Genomic DNA, 6042 nt, shown 5'->3' on the forward strand with positions numbered 1-6042 from the left:
AAATCTTAGAAGCACTTCAAACTTGTCAAGTCCAATGCTAATCTTAACCATCTTCACTACAAATACTTGGTGCTGTTCTTAGACCCCAAGTTGGTGAAGGGGCCTACTGTCCACACCCAGTTGCCAAGACAGACACATTGGAATAAGCCTCAATTCTGTCTCCTTCTACCTTGCACCCTGCACTCCATCAGTCTTTGTGCCAAGTCACCTATACTTCCTAAGAATATCTCATTTATCTGATGCACTCCTTCCCCTTTGACACTGCTCTAAAACAGGCTCTGTTCCCTCTTGCCTCTACATAGCTAAAGCCTTCTCACTCTGTTCCTCTCCTCACTTCTAATGTCCCCTCCCCAGGTTTGCAAGAATGAATTTCTAATGTTTTAATATGATCATATCACCAATCTGCTCAGAAAATTTCAACAGAGGTCCCATTGCCCAGAGGATAAAATCTAAAGCTCTTGCAAGGATTTCAGAATTCACTGGTACCTGACCCTAGACATTTCCCACTGTGAAGTCTGCAAGTCAGCAATACTAAATGCTTACATTACCTAAACATATTCTGCTCTTTCATGCTGAGCCCTCTGTCTGGGAAGCCCAATTTTCCTTCTGTCAAACTCCTCTTCATCCTTTCAATTTAGGTATAAATATTTGCTTCTAAGTAGCAATCAACATAATCACAGAATGCAAATCTCAGGTTAAACAATGACAATTTCTCTTTTAGGTATTAGTTTTGGATGTACTTGTTATCCTCTCCCCTTCCTTCTTCACTCCCTTCTTTTTCTTCAGAACTATTGGAGAGATGGACAATAAATGGCTCAGAGACCCTTAAATCTCTCTCACACTCAAAAGTCAACCAGCATATTCTTCAAAGATCTGTTTTTCAATGTCCTTGAAGGAAGGGAAGGTAGCAAATATAAAATAAATGGTCATTGACAGCTCTAAATCTTTTCTGCTATTCATTATAGTTTGAAAACTTTGGAAGGATAACACCAAATGCCTTAGTATTTCCTTCCATTAATGAAGGAGTGTACTTCACTCCAGCTTTTCTTTCACTTCTAATTTTCTGATGCTTGAATTCAGGTGCAAAATGACATAGAGATGAAAAAGACTATAGAAAAGTTCAGTGAAACCAAGAGCTGGTTCTTTGAGAAGATAAGCAAAATTGACAAACCTTTAGCTAGACTTAACAAGAAAATAAGAGAGGGCTCAAATAAATAAAATAAGAAATGAAAGAGGAGACATTGTAACTGATACCACAGAAATACAAAGGATCATAAGAGACTGCTAGGAACAAATGTATGCCAACCAACTGGACAAACTAGAAAGAAATTTTGGGAAACATACTACCTTCCAGGACTAAATCAGGAAGAAATAGAAAATCTGAACAGACTACTTACTAGTAAGGAGATTGAATCAATACTCACAAACCTCCCTACAAACAAAAGTCCAGGACCAGACAACTTCACTGATGAATTCTACCAGACATTCAAAAAAGAATTAATACCAATCCTTCTCAAATTCTCCCCCAAAATAGAAGAGGAGGTAACACTTCCAGATACCAAAATCAGACAAGGATACCACAAGAAAATAAAATTACAGGCCAAGATCCCTGATAAACATAGATGTAAAAATCCTCAACAAAATATTAGTAAACTGAATTCAACAATATATTAAAGGGATCATACACCACAATCAAGTAAAATTTATTCCAGAGATGCAAGGATGGTTCAACATCCTGAAATCAATCAATGTCATATACCACATTAACAAAATGAAAGCTAAAAATCATATAATCATCTCAACAGATGCAGAAAAAACATTTGACAGAATTCAACATGTGCTTATGATACAAGCTCTCAACAAACTGGTTATAGAGGGAACATACCTCAGTAAAGGCCATATATGAGAAGCCCAGCTGACATCATACTCAATAGTGAAAATCTGAAAGCATTTCCTCTAAGATCAGAAACATGACAGGGATGCCCACTCTCGCCACTTTTATTCAGCATGGTATTGGAAGGCCTAGCCAGAGCAATTAGGCAAGAAAAAGAAATAAAAGGCATCCAAATCATAAAAGAAGGAAAACTGTCACTATTTGCAAATGAGATGATACTGTATAGAGAAAACCCTAAAGACTCTGCCAGAAAAACCTGTTAGAACTAATAAATAAATTCAGTAAATTTGCAAGATATAAAATCAATATACAGAAATCTGTTGCATTTCTATACACTAATAATGAGTGACAAGAAAGAGAAAGAAAACAATCCCATTTGCCTGAAACCAAAAAAGAAGAAAACATAGGCAGTAAGCTCCTTGACATTGAACTTGGTGATAATTTTTTGTATTTGACACCAAAAGCAAAAGCAACAAAAGCAAAAATAAACAAGTGGGACTACATCAAACTAAAAAGCTCTGCACAGGAAAAAGACTATCAATAAAATGAAAAGGCCACCTACTAAATGGAACAAAATATTTGCAAATAATCCATCTGGTATGGTGTTAATATCCAAGATATATAAAAACTCATATAACTCAACAGCAAAAAACCAAACAATTGGATTAAAAATGGGCAGAGGACCTGAAACACAGTTTTCCAAAGAAGAGCTCCAAATGCCCAACAGACACATGAAAGGATGCTCCATATCATTAGTCATCAGGGAAATGCAAATCAAAACCACAATACGATACCACCTCACACTTGTTAGAATGGGTATTATCAAAAAGACAAGAAATAACAAGTGTTGGCAGGGATATGGAGAAAAGGGAATATTTGTACAATGTTGGTGGGAATGTAGAAATTGATGCAGCCACTATGGAAAATAGTATGGAGGTTCCTCAAAAATTAAAAATAGAACTAGCATATGAGCCAGCAATTCTACTTCTAGGTATATACCTGAAGAAAACAAAAAGCTAACTGGAAAAGATATATCCATCCCCATGTTCACTGCAGCATTATTTACAATAGCCAAGATATGGAAACAAACTAAATGTCCAGATGAATGGATAAAGAAGAAGTGGTTTATATATACAATGGAATTTTATTCAGCCATGAAAGAGATGAATACTTGCCACTTGTGACAATATGGATGGACCTCGAGGGCATCATGTTAGGTGAAATAAGTCAGATATAGAAAGACAAATACTGTATGATCTCACTTATATGTGGAATCTAAAAAAAAAACAACACATAGATACAGAGAACAGAATATTTGCCAAAGGTGGAGGTGCTGGGGGGTGGGCAAAATAGGGGAAGGGAGTCAAAAGGTACAAACTCTCAGTTATTAAAAAAAATCCTGAGGATGTAATATACAGCATGGAGAATATATTAGTTAATAATATTGTATTGCATATTTGAAAGTTTCTAGGAGACTAAATCGTAAATGTACTCATCACAAGAAAAAAAAATCAGTGTCAAAAGAAATACTTAGTCTTCATGTTACTTCCCAATCTCTCTCTCAGCCATGCTGAAACATGGAATTACCTAGGAGATATTCAGTATTTAAATTTAGAATGAACTAAAATTTTTCTTGCTTCAAAGCTGTAGTTATGACCCTTTAAGGCAGTTAGACATCTCCCAAAACACTATAAATTATTGGTTTATGGTGAGTAGTAGTTTGTTTTTTTTTTAATTTTTTGGCTGCGTTGGGTCTTTGCTGCTGCACGCGGGCTTTCTCTAGTTGTGGCGAGCGGGGACTACTCTTCGTTGTGGTGTGCGAGCTTCTCATTGCGGTGGCTTCTCTTGTTGTGGAGCATGGGCTCTAGGCATGCAGGCTTCACTAGTTGTGGCACGCCCTAGAGCACGTGGGCTTCAGTAGTTGTGGCTCGCGGGCTCTAGAGCGCAGGCTCAGTAGTTGTGGCACACAGGCTTAGTTGCTCTGTGGCATGTGGGATCTTCCCAGACCAGGGATCGAACCTGTGTCCCCTGCATTGGCAGGTGGATTCTTAACCACTGCACCACCAGGGATGTCCTGAGTGGTAGTCCTTAAACATCATTTTTATATAAGAATTGTCTGATGATTTCTGACTTGCTTTTGTTCCTAATAAATCTACTGAGTTATTTGTTGACATGGCAAATACCTCAAAGAGCAAGACTGGAAAAGGAAACCAGATGCTTTACTCTCTCTAGTTATCTTTGCTCATGCGTTAGTTTTGTTTACGAGTTATTCAGCAACCTCTGGGTTCTTTTGATGACTGTGGTAGGGCTGTGCAAGATGATCTTCTGGCCCTTGGATCCCAAGTGAATGAAATGAGCAAACCAGGTAGACATATATGACAAAAAAGTTCATCAAAATGGTGTTTGGCCTCTAGGGCCCCCACTCTAGTTTTATTCTTGCCATACTAATTTTGGTTTCTCTTCCTATGCAATGGTCCATTTCCTGAATGTTTGCTGGGTATTTGACAGTTAAATATAATTTGATATACTTCAATAAAATGGTCAATTGCACATTTTTGGAGAATACTTAATAGAGGTTATTTGTGCAGTAATCATTTGCTAACAGAATTAAGTAGTCAGGTGTCTAAGAATGTAATTATTAAATACATACTTGCTCTTACTCTACTTCAACTTCTGAGTAATTTTTTTTTTTTTTTTTTTTTTTGCGGTACGCGGGCCTCTCACTGTTGTGGCCTCTCCCTTTGTGGAGCACAGGCTCTGGATGCACAGGCTCAGCGGCCATGGCTCATGGGCCAGGCCTCTGTGCAACAGTAGGATTTTATGCCCACTATTGTGACATGGGCATTTAGAACCATCTCTTTTTCCTCTGAATCTCACATTATCAGCACCAATATAAAAACATTGGAGCACCCAGTAACATGGGAACGTGGTGTTCCATGATGTTAGGACAATCTGAAAACTCAGGGACATTCTGAAAGCTCCCCTAACCCTCAATATCTGCTTCAGTATCTTTGACAAAAGAATTAAACTGTTCCCTACGTTTATGTGGCACTGCATAGTTGACAAGCCTTTTCACTAGCATCATTCCATCTAATCTCCATGAAGCTGTAATGGGTTGGTAGAGTAATTTTTTATAACAATGGATAAAATGGGTTTAGAGAGGTTGAGTAATTTACTGAAGGTCACAAATAAGTGGTAGATCACTTGCTCTAAGTCTAGAGTCCTTTCCACAATATCAAACAAATTGTAGACATGGAAACAAATCACACTTTTAAAGATAGCTAAAGCTCCTTAAAGGAATAAGCTTTTCATTACACATTTAGAGATGAAGGTCAAAGTGCAAATCTTCCCCTGAGAAAGCACTAACAAATGGGGACCATAGACTTTCACATGTTCAAAGAATTAATTCCAGGGTTATAGGCTTAAGACATGGTAGTTAATAGAAAAGTTCTAGTTTGAAAAGATTTTTGCACAAATGTACATCTCTATGTGTATATACATCTACTTAGAAAATCTATTGCTTTGGGTGTTTGTGCCATTTCTTAGTTACCCTTTTTACACGCTGTGTCCACAGCTGCTTTATTCCCATCCCTAGACTTCAAGCCACCGTATTATTTTTAATTACCTTATGACTTATTTTCAGTCAATTGTAATAACTAAGATCATTTAACCAATAAAGTACTTTCTTGAGTAAAAGTTATAGACTTTTGGAATATGGTTCCAAGAGCAGTTCAGTTTTCAGATTTACTATTCAAACCTCACATTTATCACATATAGTATGAAACTGTAGTATAAAAACACTTCCCTTCACCTTAAAAATATGTGACATTTCCCTAAGAAATTCCCTGCACTTAGAAGTTCTGGACCGTCTCCACTTATAAATCTGAGTGTATCCTTTCGCAGACTATGTGTAGTTTTTACTGTAGGGTTTTGCTACATTTCATAAAAAGGAGAATACAGACAGTAGAAGCACAGGTAGAAGACTTGGAGCACAATAGTCCATCACATGTATGTTGGGGAATAAGTATCATGAGGACTTTCTCAATGACTAAGGCTTCAAAGACTAAGGGTGGCAAAGATACAAAAAGTGCAAAAACCCAAAAGAAATACCTTTCCTCAGTGGGAAAGATGACACAATTCAACATGAG

Source organism: Monodon monoceros, unplaced genomic scaffold (assembly GCF_005190385.1).
Source record: "Monodon monoceros isolate NGI ecotype Baffin Bay Population unplaced genomic scaffold, NGI_Narwhal_1 Super_Scaffold_20, whole genome shotgun sequence".
Taxonomy (NCBI): Eukaryota; Metazoa; Chordata; class Mammalia; order Artiodactyla; family Monodontidae; genus Monodon; species Monodon monoceros.